We start from the raw sequence: 16,446 nt of genomic DNA, 5'->3' as shown, positions 1-16,446 counted from the left end.
GCTCTAACATCATCAAGAAGATAGTTCCTGGTATCAGTTCAGATACTTTTGGATGAAAGAAATATAAATCAATCTGAGCTAGCTTAAGCAAAACGTGGGGGGTGGTATAAGGATAAGGGGTATCTCATGGAGCCCAAGAGCAAGAATAGCTTGTCAGCAACCCAGGAGCGAAGTCGGCCTCTGGTCTCTGCTGCTCTCAGAACGTCTCTCTTTCCTTTTCTCTCTCTCTGCAGGCCAGCTTTCTCTGGTTCTCTGGTCACATTGCAGAATGTCATTGCTCCAAGGCTCCTAGATCAACATACTGTCTTCCCAGTCACATGAAGATTAATTAGCTATTAATTAGTCCTAGTTCTTGGGAGAAGGAACCTGAATCAGGGTCTACAGTGGCCTAATGAACTATAAACGAAGGGCACTTGTCACAATCTATAAATGTGGGTGCTGGGGGCTTACCCTGGGCATCAGAGATACTTTTTCAGAGAAGCATGGTCCACATGCTGAGCTTTCAAAAGAAAATGAGCCATAGTTTTCTGGGTTTACTCTTTGTAACTTGAATGTCCCTAGGTCTTGTCAGCTATGGGCACAAATAATCATGTCATGCTCATAACACCAGAATAATAGGGGACCTCAAACTTCACACAAATGCCACCATAGGTTTTATTTTATTTTATTTTCATTTATTTTTTTGAGACAGGGTCTCACTCTGTCCCCCAGGTTGGAGTGCAGTGGCATGATCTTAGCTCACTGCAACCTCTGCCTCATGGGCTTAAGTGATCTTCCCATCTCAGCCTCCTGAGTAGCTACAACTATAGGCCCATGCCACCAGGCCTGGCTTTTTTTTTTTTTTTGCCACATTGCCCATGCTGGTCTTGAACTCTTGGGCTCAAGCAATCCTCCTGTCTTGGCCTCCCAAAGTGCTAGAATTACAGACACGAGGCACGGTGCCCGGCCAGACCAAGAGTTTTCTTCAGTGTTCTTCCAAGCTCATGAATAGTTCACTCCAGCTGAGTTCACCGTCTCTTACCAGATACTTCAGTTCCCCACCAGGTATTACAGTCTTTGCCACTATTCTGCTGGGCAACAATGACAGCAACAAGCCAAGTTTGATCCTTTACTAAGGGTGGCCATATATCTCTAGCTTAGGCCCGTTGTCCTGATATAATTGTTAATTGTTAATAGCACCCTCTTTTATTCTCAGAAAAGCATAAGTTTTACAAGAGTCCAAGGCAAGGAGGCTTTTGTGAATCCTCTGTTAGAGAAGCTCCCAAACGGCACAGTTTGTGTTCTCAATATTTTATAGAGGGGCAGAGAAACCCAATTTTAAATTTAGAAACCTAAATTAACCAAAGGGAAGGCTATTTATCGATTGATATAACCAAAGTAGGGAAAAGGCAGTGGGTAGAGTGTCTCAGCAGCCACTGGATTCAGAATCTCAAGTGTTATAGAGAATTCACTCCTTCTCTCTTCATTTTCTTTGTTGTTGTTGTTGTTGTTGTTTTTGTCTCTGTTTCTCTGTGTTAAACTTATTCCCTTAGACTTGTCCCTGTGAAGCTGGAAGCTTCAACACTAACACCAGTCCTGGGCCTACATCCTCAAAGCTTCAGAACCACAAAAATCAGAGGGCTCTTAATGGGAATATCTTAGGGAAGAGCCTATTGACTATGGTTGGGTCATATGCCCATCACTGGACCATTCACTGTGGCCAAAGCATGAGGAACTATGGTTGGCAGCTCCATCAGAATCCTACTAAAAAGATGACAGTGCTGTTCCGGGCAAACAAAGCAACAAATGCCCACCATATAGAGCTCTTTCAGTGTTTAACCATCAGCCAATTTTCTCCAGAAGTGAGACCTGAGTCCAGTTGGGGAATGTCATAAAATAAAAGCAGAGGGCGGTCCAACATTCCTCCTTCCCATTCTACAACTAGGATTTTTCTGACTGAGGCAAACTCTCCCTGATCCTTGATCCCTTCACTCATCCAATAGGGTCCACAGTTCTTATGCACGCTGGCTTCGTTAGGCTGCCCTAGCTGTTCACTGGACCCCCAGCGGTGGGCATAGCTTAGGCAGAAGCTTAAAGATATCATTATATATATTAGCAAAACCAAACAGGATTAGGGAAACATGTACATTACATCCCAACCCAACCCTGAGTAGGTTCTTGAAATTAAACCATATGACTTCTTAGACCTACAGTTTGCATTCTGAAGACAAACCAGTGGGATTCATACTCAGGGTAAGAAACCCTCCCCCGTGTGTGTGTGTGTGTGTGTGTGTGTGTGTGTGTGTGTGTGTGTGTGTTGTGTGTGTGTGTGTGTGTGTGTGTGTGTGTGTGTGTGTGTGTGTGTAAACCAGGACTCAAATGGTACATTTATTGGCTTCAGGCCCAAATGTTATTCACAGAAAAGAAAAGCGGATTCCTGCTCTGATATAAACTTGAATATTATTTTTCTGTTCATGGAAAATTCTATTTTTCTTTAGCATTGTTACTTAACCAAAAGACTTTTAGAAGATTGCAGCAGTGCTTTGAAGCACTCCGTGAAGTTGAGCTATTTCAGGCCTGTTCAAGAATAGGTTGTATGCCCATGTGGGTTTCCATATCTGCAGTTGATCTTCCATATCTGCAGTGGTGTTTTGGTTGACATTTAGGATGTTTTCAAGCTCATGGTTCGGTTTCATGAGTACACAGATGAAGCCAATTCACTTTGTGAAATCCACCTAGTTTAAAATTCCTTTCATCTCCTCTCAAACATATTTGAGAAAGTCATTACAAATCAAGAGACCAATGTGAAGCTTAAAATGCATTTTCTTAAATGTCCTTGAAAAAGAGATTATGTTTTGGACACAATGTTTTGGACTAAACCAGGAGGTGAACTGCTGAGCATCCAGAAGTTTCTATAGGGGACAGCATTGTAGGTTCGTTACGTTTGGAAAACAGTGGCCTGGACTATTTGTATGCAGGTGGGGATATCCCCTTATTGGGGAGTGAGCACTCATCCTCAAAGCCATTTGCATGTTCTGCACCTTTCTGAACCCTTCCCAGTGCCAAGTCCAAAATGAGTCATGAGACTGACTGCATGCACCATGTGGCAAACCTGAGAACCATCCCTCTACTGAAGGATGCACACCAGGGCATGATTTGTTTAAGGCTACACAACTTCTGCTGAAAGATGACTTTGCCACAGCTTTTAAACATATGACGCAAGTTTTGTGCTGTGAAAAGTCCCCACTTACAGTTTAAGTATTTTTGTTCAGAGGAATAAAAGAAAAGAAAACAAACATGTAAGTCCTAACACAGGGCCTGTTTATAGCAATGGATCAGGCAGATCTCACTTCCCTTACTACATCCCTGACTGCTTCTAGCTGCATTAATTAGCTTAAAGGGGCTTCAGGACTACTTGGTAATGAGAACAGCCATACCTTCTGCAATTAATTATATAGAACAGTTACTTAGCTTCCATTTTTCTGCACCCCTCATGGTCCTGACTTTCCACTTTGTTTTCATTTTTAGGAAATAAGTTGCTATGAAACTTACATCTATTGACTTTGAGGATGCTTCTAGAAAATCATTTGAATATTTTTAAAACCAAAGATTTCTATATTTCTGCTAACTTTTTAAAGAGGAGCCCAAGTCTGAGACAGACAGAAACCCAACTTTAATTATATCTGTGGTGCCTGGGAGACATCCCCAGCTTAGATGAGTAAATGTGAAAAGAGAAAACAATCACAGGCAATTAGCTGGGTCTTGGCTTAATGTCAGCAATACATCCACTGTGAACCTCAAGCCCTCCCCGCTCTGTGGGCACCAGTCTCCCTCCCTCCCTTCCTCCCCTCAGCCACAGTTCCAGTTAGCAAAGCAGAGAGGGCCTCGGACTCTTACTGTTTCTCTGAAATTAGGCTAGACAATCTTTTCCAGTGACTTCTTAAAAGTCTGTCCCTTCTTCTGGTCCTTATTGTATTCTGCCCCCCGTCCCCTCCCCATGCGTATCCCCCCCCACCACAAACCCACGCCTTGTTAAGTCATTTTACTGGAAAACTGCTTGGCACCTAGCACTTCTTCTTTCAATTACAGCAGCTTTTCATTGGCCCACACAGAATGCCATTGGCCGAGTGTAAGTGCCAGAGAAATATATTTCTTTTAAAACACTCCACATTTCTACTGCAAATAGGAACCCTCCCTAAGTGCATCACATCTGATAACCACTGTCAGGCTGGACAGTGGACTCATGGTGCTCTCAGGGCGACCTCACAGGGGCTTGGCCGTGGCACTGAGGGGAGAGACTGATTGGCTGGCTGTTTCATTGCCGGATCTCTGAGGGCCAATCAGGATTTGCAGCTCAGCCACCTGCTTTCCGAGGAGCACTGAGCAAGATGGCCACCTCCTGGTGGTAAGTCTCGCTCCTGGAGTTCCCCTCTTGGCCCTACAGCGGGACATTTTGCCGCCACCTCTTTGTGTGTTGGGAAGATGACGTCCTTTCTGCTCGTCCTGCTTCTCTGATTGGTGAGTTTGGGATGGAGAAATGGACACGTGCAGTTCAACCCCTTCCATTCTCACTTTCCAGGAAGCAAGGTTTCTCTGTCTCTGGAGGTTTCCTGGGACTGGACTTCGTCTTGGCAAAGGAAGAGCCTGCAATTTCGTTGGGAAATGTTAAATAGGGCTGTGTGAGAAATCTTAGGTGCAGACTGGGGCTCTTCATCTAGCTTTATCAGCAATAGAGCAGACATTCTTGGCCCCAGCTTACAGCCCCAGCCTCCCTTGTCTACCTGTCAACTGCTTTGGGTCTTGGAGCAGAAAAGCAGGGAAGTAATTAATTGTCACCCTCTAACTCCAGCACTGCCCTCAGGAATGAAGAGAGGAGCCAGGGAACTCCTGCGGGAATTCCCTGAGGAGACCACAAGGATATAAAATATAATGAAGTGATGTGAGAAAAAATTGATAAACCAGCTTGGAGATGGAGGATGAAACTCAAGGATACAGGAAAGCTGAATCTCATGTTTTTCTCTTAGGAAATTCCTCTCAACGTGTGAAACAGGAAGACCGAGGGTTTCTCCTGGAGTTGTTTAAAGAGTGGCACTTTACAGAATTAGTTTCATGAAGCTTGTGAAAGGGAATCATCTGTCTAGTGCACCATCAAGTCATTGTTAGAGTTTTCTTAGAATACTACCCAGGCACTGGTAGAAATTGATTTACACAAGTGTTCTTGCTGCACTTGAAGCAGAATTAGGAATTTAGCTAAAATCTTTCAGATACAAGAGATTAGACCTGCAAGAGAGGTAAGAGAATTTGGTGGAAGGGGGAAGCAGAGAGCACCCTTACTAATTTTAAGAGCTCACCCAAGGCCAGTAGTTTTCCATCCATTAGAATCACCTGAAGAATTGCTGAAGAATTCCAATATTTGGGTTCCTTCACACATCATTCAAACCAGACACTCTGGTGATGGTCCAAGGAGTCAGTCTTGTTAAAAACTGCCCAGGTGATTCTGTCTGGTGTGCAGCTGGGACTGAAAAACAGTGTCCTGGTAGGCTAAGGGAAGCACTGGTCATTAGTCCCTTGCCTTTGGGAGCAGCCACAGGTGATGGTGATGATGGTGGTGATGGTGGTGAGTGGGGAATTTACATACTCTTTCTTCCCTAATGAATCTAAAGCTCTGCTACTTGAAGGGTGGTCCCTGGACTAGCTGCATCAACACTTAGGACCTTGTTCAAAAATGCAGAATTTGGGGCCCCAACCTAGACCTAGACCTATTGAATTAGAACTGTAGTGGGGAAATGTTTCTTGAACTTTAATGTGCATAGGAAACACCTGGGATCTTGTTTAAATGCAGATTCTGTTTCAGTAGGTCTAGGGTGTAGTCCAAGGTCCTGCATTTCTAACAATCTCTCAAGTGATTCCAGTGCTTCCAATCCATGGACCACACTTTGAGCAGCAAGGCAGCTGAGGCCTTGGAGCAATCACAAATGGAAGTTGCTCGAAGAGCAGTGCTCCAGCTTTGGACTGCTCTGTAGGAATGGTGCTGAAAATGTTGCATGGTGCATCTTCAGGGACATAACAGACACTGAAGATTTTATAGGAGTGGCTGCCATTCCCAGAACAGCCAATAGTAATTACCACCATCAGGAGATGCTGTTGCTGGGAACTTCCAGGAACTGCCAATTGGAGCTGGCACCAAAGGAAACTGCAATGGGAGAATCGAGTTAACAAGACTGCTTTGCAAGTTGGAACCCTCTCTGTATTCCAGCCCAAGTCACACTTGAGAATGAGGGAATTGGCTGTTCTTAATCACTTGCTATCTGGAGGAGAGAACCAGTCTTTCCATATACTTCACACTGAAATTAGAAAATAAGTTTTCATCAAGATTCCTCTTGGGGCTTATGTATTCCTTTACTCCACAGATATTTTTGAGGACCTACTTTGTACCACGTAGTATGCCAAGACTTAGATTTGAATGTCTAGAAACTGAGTGAGGCTCCAGCCAGCAGTAGACACCTAGAATTGCAACTCAACCCTCATTGGAGAGGACACTGTGGCTTGAGAGAAGGTTATATTGGGATAGTGTCCATAAACATCTTAGCTATTATATAAACCTTGGGCCTAACATCAGTTGATGTCAATTTCAGAAATAAGACCATATATGATTCATTTGGAATCAGGCACTGGAAAAGCCAATGCTATTACTGGAAGGAATTTGACACCACTGAGCTACCCTAGGATAAAGGCTAAGTACACAATATTTCGCAATGAAATAGCAGCCATAGAAGATATTGTATGACTGCACTGGGGGTTTAGTACTATAACCAATTTGAGAATTTGGGAATGGTTTGGTTCTGGGCAGGGGATATAAGTGGGAGCTTGAACCATGGGCTGTATTTCTCCTCCCCATATGGAAAGACTTTGCCTGTATCATTCAGGATGTCCTTTCCCATCCTGCCCTTTAAACCAGTGTGCTCAGAAGAGGTATTACTGGCCTCCAGAGACCTCAGACACCCTGCAGACAATGTTCCTTATGACTTTTATAAGGCCAAGGGCTTCCTATTTGAAGAGGTATGCTCACCTGTTGTGAAGGCAGGAAGACATCTCAGTCAATATGTACTCTAGTGACGCAGAAACAGGGGAATGTCAAACAACAAAAAAAAATTGCTGATCAGGAGTTCTGAAACCTCAGCTGACCTAGGAACCCAGTGGGAACTCAGTAGCAGTAGCAACCAGAAACCCTAAGGGGAAGCCATTATAATCCTCACCCCACCCCCCACCCCACCCTGCAAAGGTACGTTAGAGTCCACATCTCACCAATGTTAAATGACTCGAATAAAGTTACAGGGTAGTAGAAACAAATGGAGAAGAACAAAGGTTTTCTGACTTCTAGTACCAGGGAAATTAGAAATGGTTAAGAAACAGAGAAACTGCAGAAGAAAAAGACCTGTCATTATAGTTGGGGGTGTGTGTGCAAAAGGAAATATGTAATCATCTCAATCTGAGGGACCTCCATGTGTGGGCACACACAACAGACTGTGAGAAGTGACAAAGGAGATGGAAGACCAAATGAGTGTGCAATATAACTGGAAATAGGACAGATATAATGGAAACACACAATAACATAAGTCAGATAAGCACAAAATATATACCTAAGTGATGACAGCTGTGTAAGGAGCCAGGCGGCATGGGGGAGAGAAGGAGGCTCGGGGAGGTAATTGGAAAAGTGTGTGGGTAGAAAGGAACTTGATAGAAAGCAGCAGTATTTGCATCTACCCGAGGAAAGGCACTTGCTGCTGAGGCAGGTTTAAGTAAGTTCCCTGGGGCAAAGATAGAGTCTTACAAAGGGCTCTGAGGTTCTCGGACTAGAGGAAGTAGAGCATGAAATTTCCTTCCAGGGACAGTCTGGTTGGAAAGGGAGGAGGAGAAATAAGAGAAAGCTCCATTGTAATATACAAGACGAAAGGAAAAGAAAGGCAAGTAAAAGGAATGATCTGAAACCACCTGGATATTGGAGCACAATTGTGAGAACAACTGGGTAAGAAGAGTCCATTTTCTTACCCTCCCTTTTTCCCCCTTTCCAAAGCATCTTATATTCCATTTTGGATTATTCTTGATAAGTTTCCTTTACTATGGAATGTGCTACCTATCTAGTAGCAACTGATGGAAGCTACCTCTCTTAGCTTCCAACTTGATAAAGAGGCATTTTTAATATAGCTGCTGGATCCAAATTGAAGGGAGGGAATAATCTAGCAAAATATCCACAAATTAGCTGCACTTCCTTTTGTAACATAAGGCAGCTCTATTCACTCACCTGAGATGGGGTGGAAGATCTCACACACTGTTCTCTGCTTTCTTTTTCTGCTTTGTTCAGAGACACAAGATGGAGGTAACCTGCTGAGCATGGAACTCCTGGCTGCCTCCTCCACCTCAACATATGCTTGTTCAGGTAGAGCCCAGCTGGGGACTGACAGTGGTAGAGCATTGCTGATTTAGGTTCCTCACATGAAGCACTGTAGACAAGGGCAGAGACAAAAATCTCTGGTAGTATGCTTGCAGGGGATCTGAGTTTTTAATGTATTTGATTGGTTTAGCATGTCAAAGATCAAGGCTTGAAAGTAGGGGAGAAAAATTATACGTCTTTCCAGCAGAGCCAATGTAATGCTTGCCTGTGAGTAACCAGGAATTGTGCTATATGCTATGCACATCTGTCTCGTAGACCTAAGGTAACGGAACCTGCAATCCAGTGGACCATGGAACTGCTTGAGTTCTGGGCACCGTCTGTGCCAGCGTAGCCTGCTGAATCTCAGTATCTCTCAGGAGGGGGCCAGAAATCAATCTCACGCATTCCCCAGATAATTCTGATACCTTTAGAACTACAACTTAGAGGGACTGTGTAATAATAGAAATGACTTATTGGAAGGATAAATTTTTTAGAAAATAGTTAAATACATTTTTAGAAAATAGCATCCTCAATAATACATGACCTTAATGAAACAGAAACAAAGCCATAGGTGGGAACATTGTGAAGTGAAGGGCTAACAATACAACAACTATACCACATGATACAACATAAAAATGAAAATGTTGAGAAGAAAGGGAAGTGGGAGTGGTAAAACAGGACTGCAAGGAAGCAATACTTGGAGTAGCACAATTTAAATCTGCATCAGAGTCATAAACAGCAGTACTAACAGGGTAGAATTTAAATCAGTAATGTGGAGGATAAGCCTAGAAGTTGTTCCAGAAGATAGTGAAAAGCAGGGGAAAAGAAATAGGTTAAAATGAATAAAGAAATGGTGGGTAAGAAAGTATTATTCAAAGGATACAGAGAGCCAACCAAGAACTGCAGATTTCTTTTATTAAAAAAACCCTAGCGTAGTTAGTTAATTGCTTCTCAGCCTTTGGGCTAAGGTTAAGTGTAGAAACTACAGTAGTTAGAACAGAAGTGATAATCATGATGAAAAAGACAACTTTTCAAGGAAGAAAAAAGTTCCTGGATTCATAGATGAGAAGGGCCCCTTGGTTCAGCCAAAGAATATTCTAAAAAAAAAAAAAAAAACAACTAGCAAAACCTTGAATTACAAGGATAAGTGAATAAATCTGCATGCATCTAGCCAGAAAAATCTAACCACAAATGAACAAATCAGACAAACTTTCAACTTGTTTATGCAACTGTAAATGCCAGAAAAATAATGGTGCTGTGTTTACAAGATGTTGAAGGGAAAATTTATAAACTAAGAATATTATACACATTGTTTTTCATCTGTTAAGGCAACAGAAGTACATTTCTAGACAAAGATTTCAAAAATATACCTCATATGTATTTCATCTTGAAAAAATTATTTGAGGATGTACTCTGGCTGACTAATTGATGAATCAAAATTAAGATCCCAAGAAGAAAGAAGTAAATCTTAGTATAAAGACTGGCAGGGAGAATTGAAAACGTCAAAGCAGAAAGTTAAAATCTATATAATTGTAAATGAGTTGAAGCCTCTTGCTCAATTCCACTCCAAGCAATATTGTCTTCAGTTGCATGGGCTCTGGTATACTAAATAATGCAAATTAGTCCTCCCTAAACTGTAAGCTGGGAGAGGGCAAGGGCCGTGCCACCTTATTCACCACTTTGTCTCCAGTGTCCATTCCTAGCTTGTGGCAATGCTTATTAAACATTTATTGGACTTTCTACATGAGTATTCTTTTAAACTTCTCTCAGCAGACAGGCCTTATGAATTCTATAATAACATTGTAGCTGGGAGATGGAAGATTTTGGACAACAAAATGAGGGAAGAGAAATATTACAAAACTTTCAGAGGAGAGAGCAAACTCCCCCACTGAGCCAAGTCATCTTGCCCTCTTTTCTTCATCAGGAAACAGGCAGTAGTGTTTTTTTGTTTTTTTTTAGATTTCAAGATTTATTTAATTTTTTTAATTTTTATTTTATTATTATTATACTTTAAGTTTTAGGGTACATGTGCACAATGTGCAGGTTTGTTACATATGTATCCATGTGCCATGTTGGTGTGCTGCACCCATTAACTCGTCATTTAGCATTAGGTATATCTCCTAATGCTGTCCCTCCCCCCTCCCCCCACCCCACAACAGTCCCCGGAGTGTGATGTTCCCCTTCCTGTGTCCATGTGTTCTCACTGTTCAATTCCAACCTATGAGTGAGAACATGCAGTGTTTGGTTTCTTGTTCTTGCGATAGTTTACTGAGAATGATGGTTTCCAGTTTCATCCATGTCCCTACAAAGGACATGAACTCATCATTTCTTATGGCTGCATAGTATTCCATGGTATATATGTACCACATATTCTTAATCCAGTCTATCATTGTTGGACATTTGGGTTGTTTCCAAGTCTTTGCTATTGTGAATAGTACCGCAATAAACATACGTGTGCATGTGTCTTTATAGCAGCATGATTTATAGTCCTTTGAGTATATACCCAGTAATGGGATGGCTGGGTCAAAAGGTATTTCTAGTTCTAGATCCCTGAGGAATCGCCACACTGACTTCCACAATGGTTGAACTAGTTTACAGTCCCACCAACAGTGTAAAAGTGTTCCTATTTCTCCACATCCTCTCCAGCACCTGTTGTTTCCTGACTTTTTAATGATTGCCATTCTAACTGGTGTGAGATGGTATCTCATTGTGACTTTGATTTGCATTTCTCTGATGGCCAGTGATGATGAGCATTTTTTCATGTGTTTTTTTGGCTGCAGAAATGTCTTCTTTTGAGAAATGTCTGTTCATATCTATCGCCCACTTGTTGATGGGGTTGTTTGTTTTTTTCTTGTAAATTTGTTTGAGTTCATTGTAGATTCTGCATGTTAGCCCTTTGTCAGATGAGTAGATTGCAAAAATTTTCTCCCATTTTGTAGGTTGCCTGTTCACTCTGATGGTAGTTTCTTTTGCTGTGCAGAAGCTCTTTAGTTTAATTAGATCCCATTTGTCAATTTTGGCTTTTGTTGCCATTGCTTTTGGTGTTTTAGACATGAAGTCCTTGCCCATGCCTATGTCCTGAATGGTAATGCCTAGGTTTTCTTCTAGGGTTTTTATGGTTCTAGGTCTAACATGTAAGTCTTTACTCCATCTTGAATTAATTTTTGTATAAGGTGTAAGGAAGGGATCCAGTTTCAGCTTTCTATATATGGCTAGCCAGTTTTCCCAGCACCATTTATTAAATAGGGAATCCTTATCATTTCTTGTTTTTGTCAGATTTGTCAAAGATCAGATAGTTGTAGATATGTGGCATTATTTCTGAGGGCTCTGTTCTGTTCCATTGATCTATATGTCTGTTTTGGTACCAGTACCATGCTGTTTTGGTTACTGTAGCCTTGTAGTATAGTTTGAAGTCAGGTAGTGTGATGCCTCCAGCTTTGTTCTTTTGGCTTAGGATTGACTTGGTGATGCAGGCTCTTTTTTGGTTCCATATGAACTTTGAAGTAGTTTTTTCCAATTCTGTGAAGAAAGTCATTGGTAGCTTGATGGGGATGGCATTGAATCTATAAATTACCTTGGGCAGTATGGCCATTTTCACAATATTGATTCTTCCAACCCATGAGCATGGAATGTTCTTCCATTTGTTTGTATCCTCTTTTATTTCATTGAGCAGTGGTTTGTAGTTCTCCTTGAAGAGATCCTTCACATCCCTTGTAAGTTGGATTCCTAGGTATTTTATTCTCTTTGAAGCAATAGTGAATGGGAGTTCACTCATGATTTGGCTCTCTGTCTGTGATTGGTGTATAAGAATGCTTGTGATTTTTGTACATTGATTTTGTATCCTGAGACTTTGCTGAAGTTGCTTATCAGCTTAAGGAGATTTTGGGCTGAGACAATGGGGTGTTCTAGATACACAATCATGTCATCTGCAAACAGGGACAATTTGACTTCCTCTTTTCCTAATTGAATACCCTTTATTTCCTTCTCCTGCCTAATTGCCCTGGCCAGAACTTCCAACACTATGTTGAATAGGAGTGGTGAGAGAGGGCATCCCTGTCTTGTGCCAGTTTTCAAAGAGAATGCTTCCAGTTTTTGCCCATTCAGTATGATATTGGCTGTGGGTTTGTCATAGATAGCTCTTATTATTTTGAGATATGTCCCATCAATGCTTAATTTATTGAGAGTTTTTAACATGAAGCGTTGTTGAATTTTGTCAAAGGCCTTTTCTGCATCTATGGAGATAATCACGTGGTTTTTGTCTTTGCTTCTGTTTATATGCTGGATTACATTTATTGATTTGCATATGTTGAACCAGCCTTGCGTCCCAGGGATGAAGCCCACTTGATCATGGTGGATAAGCTTTTTTATGTGCTGCTGGATTTGGTTTGCCAGTATTTTATTGAGGATTTTTGCATCAATGTTCATCAAGAATATTGGTATAAAATTCTCTTTTTTGGTTGTGTCTCTGCCAGGCTTTGGTATCAGGATGATGCTGGCCTCATAAAATGAGTTATGGAGGATCCCCTCTTTTTCTACTGATTGGATAATTTCAGAACGAGTGGAACCAGCTCCTCCTTGTACCTCTGGTAGAATTCATCTGCGAATCCATCTGGTCCTGGACTTTTTTTGGTTGGTAAGCTATTGATTATTGCCACAATTTCAGAGCCTGTTATTGGTCTAGTCAGAGATTCAACTTCTTCCTGGTTTAGTCTTGGGAGGGTATATGTGTAAAGGAATTTATCCATTTCTTCTAGATTTCCTAGTTTATTTGTGTAGAGGTGTTTATAGTATTCTCTGATGGTAGTATCTGTTTCTGTGGGATCGGTGGTGATATCCCCTTTATCATTTTTTATTGCATCTATTTGATTCTTCTCTCTTTTCTTCTTTATTAGTCTTGCTAGCAGTCTATCAATTTTGTTGATCTTTTAAAAAAACCAGCTCCTGGATTCATTAATTTTTTGAAGGGTTTTTTTGTGTCTCTATTTCCTTCCGTTCTGCTCTGATTTTACTTATTTCTTGCCTTCTCCTAGCTTTTGAATGTGTTTGCTCTTGCTTTTCTAGTTCTTTTAATTGTGATGTTAAGGTGTCAATTTTGGATCTTTCTTGCTTTCTCTTGTGGGCATTTAGTGCTATAAATTTCCCTCTACACACTGCTTTGAATGTGTCCCAGAGATTCTGGTATGTTGTGTCTTTGTTCTCGTTGGTTTCAAAGAACATCTTTATTTCTGCCTTAATTTCGTTATGTACCCAGTAGTCATTCAGGAGCAGGTTATTCAGTTTCCATGTAGTTGAGCAGTTTTGAGTGAGTTTCTTAATTCTGAGTTCTAGTTTGATTGCACTGTGGTCTGAGAGACAGTTTGTTATAATTTCTGTTCTTTTATATTTGCAGAGTAGTGCTTTACTTCCAACTATGTGGTCAATTTTGGACTAGATGTGGTGTGGTGCTGAAAAAAATGTATATTCTGTTGATTTGGGATGGAGAGTTTTGTAGATGTCTATTAGGTCTGCTTGGTGCAGAGCTGAGTTCAATTCCTGGATATCCTTGTTAGCTTTCTGTCTCATTAATGTGTCTAATGTTGACAGTGGGGTGTTAAAGTCTCCCATTATTATTGTGTGGGAGTCTAAGTCTCTTTGTAGGTCACTAAGGACTTGCTTTATGAATCTGGGTGCTCCTGTATTAGGTGCATATATATTTAGGATAGTTAGCTCTTCTTGTTGAATTGATCCCTTTACCATTATATAATGGCTTCTTTGTCTCTTTTGATCTTTGTTGGTTTAAAGTCTGTTTTATCAGAGAGTAGGATTGCAACCCCTGCCTTTTTTTGTTTTCCATTTGCTTGGTAGATCTTCCTCCATCCCTTTATTTTGAGCATGTGTGTGTCTCTGCACATCAGATGTGTTTCCTGAATACAGCACATTGATGGGTCTTGACTCTTTATCCAATTTGCCAGTCTGTGTCTTTTAATTGGAGCATTTAGCCCATTTACATTTAAAGTTAATATTGTTATGTGTGAATTTGGTCCTGTCATTATGATGTTAGCTGGTTATTTTGCTCGTTGATGCAGTTTCTTCCTAGCCTTGATGGTCTTTACAATTTGGCATGTTTTTGCAGTGGCTGGTACCGGTCGTTCCTTTCCCTATTTAGTGCTTTCTTCAGGAGCTCTTTTAGGGCAGGCCTGGTGGTGACAAAATCTCTCAGCATTTGCTTGTCTGTAAGATATTTTATTTCTCCTTCACTTATGAAGCTTAGTTTGGCTGGATATGAAATTCTGGGTTGAAAATTCTTTTCTTTAAGAATGTTGAATATTGGCCCCACTCTCTTCTGGCTTGTAGAGTTTCTGCCGAGAGATCAGCTGTTAGTCTGATGGGCTTCCCTTTGTGGGTCACCCGACCTTTCTCTCTGGCCGCCCTTAACATTTTTTCCTTCATTTCAACTTTGGTGAATCTGACAATTATGTGTCTTAGAGTTGCTCTTCTCGAGGAGTGTCTTTGTGGTATTCTCTGTATTTCCTGAATCTGAATGTTGGCCTGCCTTGCTAGATTGGGGAAGTTCTCCTGGATAATATCCTGCAGAGTGTTTTCCAACTTGGTTGCATTCTGCCTGTCACTTTCAGGTACAGCAATCAAATGTAGATTTGGTCTTTTCACATAGTCCCATATTTCTTGGAGGCTTTGTTCGTTTCTTCTTATTCTTTTTTCTCTAAATTTCCCTTCTCGCTTCATTTCATTCATTTCATCTTCCATCACTGATACCCTTTCTTCCAGTTGATCACATCGGCTCCTGAGGCTTCTGCATTCTTCACGTAGTTCTCGAGCCTTGGCTTTCAGCTCCATCAGCTCCTTTAAGCACTTCTCTGTATTGGTTATTCTAGTTATCCATTTGTCTAATTTTTTTTCAAAGTTTCTGACTTCTTTGACATTGGTTTGAATTTCCTCCTGTAGCTTGGAGTAGTTTGATCATCTGAAGCCTTCTTTCTCAACTCGTCAAAGTCATTCTCCGTCCAGCTTTGTTCCGTTGCTGGTGAGGAGCTGCATTCCTTTGGAGGAAGAGAGGCACTCTGCATTTTAGAGTTTCCAGTTTTTCTGCTCTGTTTTTTCCCCATCTTTGTGGTTTTATCTACTTTTGGTGTTTGATGATGGTGATGTACAGATGGGTTTTTGGTGTGGATGTCCTTTCTGTTTGTTAGTTTTCCTTCTAACAGACAGGACCCTCAGCTGCAGGTCTGTTGGAGTTTGCTAGAGGTCCACTCCAGACCCTGTCTGCCTGGGTGTCAGCAGTGGTGGCTGCAGAACAGCAGTGGCTGTAGAATAGCGGATATTGGTGACCCACAAATGCTGCTGCCTGATCATTCCTCTGGAAGTTTTGTCTCAGAGGAATACCCGGCCATATGAGGTGTCAGTCTGCCCCTACTGGGGGGTGCCTCCCAGTTAGGCTGCTCGGGGGTCAGGGACCCACTTGAGGAGGCAGTCTGCCTGTTCTCTGATCTCCAGCTGCCTGCTGGGAGAACCACTACTCTCTTCAAAGCTGTCACACAGGGACATTTAAGTCTGCAGAAGTTACTGCTGACTTTTTGTTTGTCTGTGCCCTGCCCCCAAAGGTGGAGCCTACAGAGGCAGGCAGGCCTCCTTGAGCTGTGGTGGGCTCCACCCAGTTCGAGCTTCCTGGCTGCTTTGTTTACATAATCAGGCCTGGGCAATGGCCCTCCCCTAGCCTTGTTGCCACCTTGCAGTTTGATCTCAGACTGCTGTGCTAGCAACCAGTGAGACTCCGTGGGTGTAGGACCCTCTGAGCCAGGTGCGGGATATAATCTCCTGGTGTGCCATTTTTTAAGCCTGTTGGAAAAGCACAGTATTAGAGTGGAAGTGACCCGATTTTCAAGGTGCCATCTGTCACCCCTTTCTTTGACTAGGAAGGGGAACTCCCTGACCCCTTGCACTTCTCGAGTGAGGCAATGCCTCGCCCTGCTTTGGCTCGTGCAGGGTGCACTGCACCCACTGTCCTGTACCCACTGTCTGGCACTCCCTAGTGAGATGAA

The 16,446-nt window shown here is 42.0% G+C and overlaps 1 long non-coding RNA gene across 1 annotated transcript in view; it reads left to right on the top strand.

Annotated features, from left to right (window-relative positions):
- The first annotated feature begins 4,370 nt into the window (after window positions 1-4,370).
- The window catches only part of LOC116462575 (uncharacterized), a 52,488-nt gene continuing 40,412 nt past the window's right edge, over window positions 4,371-16,446 (top strand). Inside the window, exons 1-2 of the long non-coding RNA XR_004246389.1 lie at window positions 4,371-4,497; window positions 7,866-8,005. This is a non-coding gene — a long non-coding RNA (uncharacterized LOC116462575). The remainder of the gene's footprint in view (window positions 4,498-7,865; window positions 8,006-16,446) is intronic.

Source organism: Hylobates moloch, unplaced genomic scaffold (assembly GCF_009828535.3).
Source record: "Hylobates moloch isolate HMO894 unplaced genomic scaffold, HMol_V3 SCAFFOLD_23, whole genome shotgun sequence".
NCBI classification, from domain to species: Eukaryota; Metazoa; Chordata; class Mammalia; order Primates; family Hylobatidae; genus Hylobates; species Hylobates moloch.
This window is presented reverse-complemented; position numbering and strand designations above follow the sequence as displayed.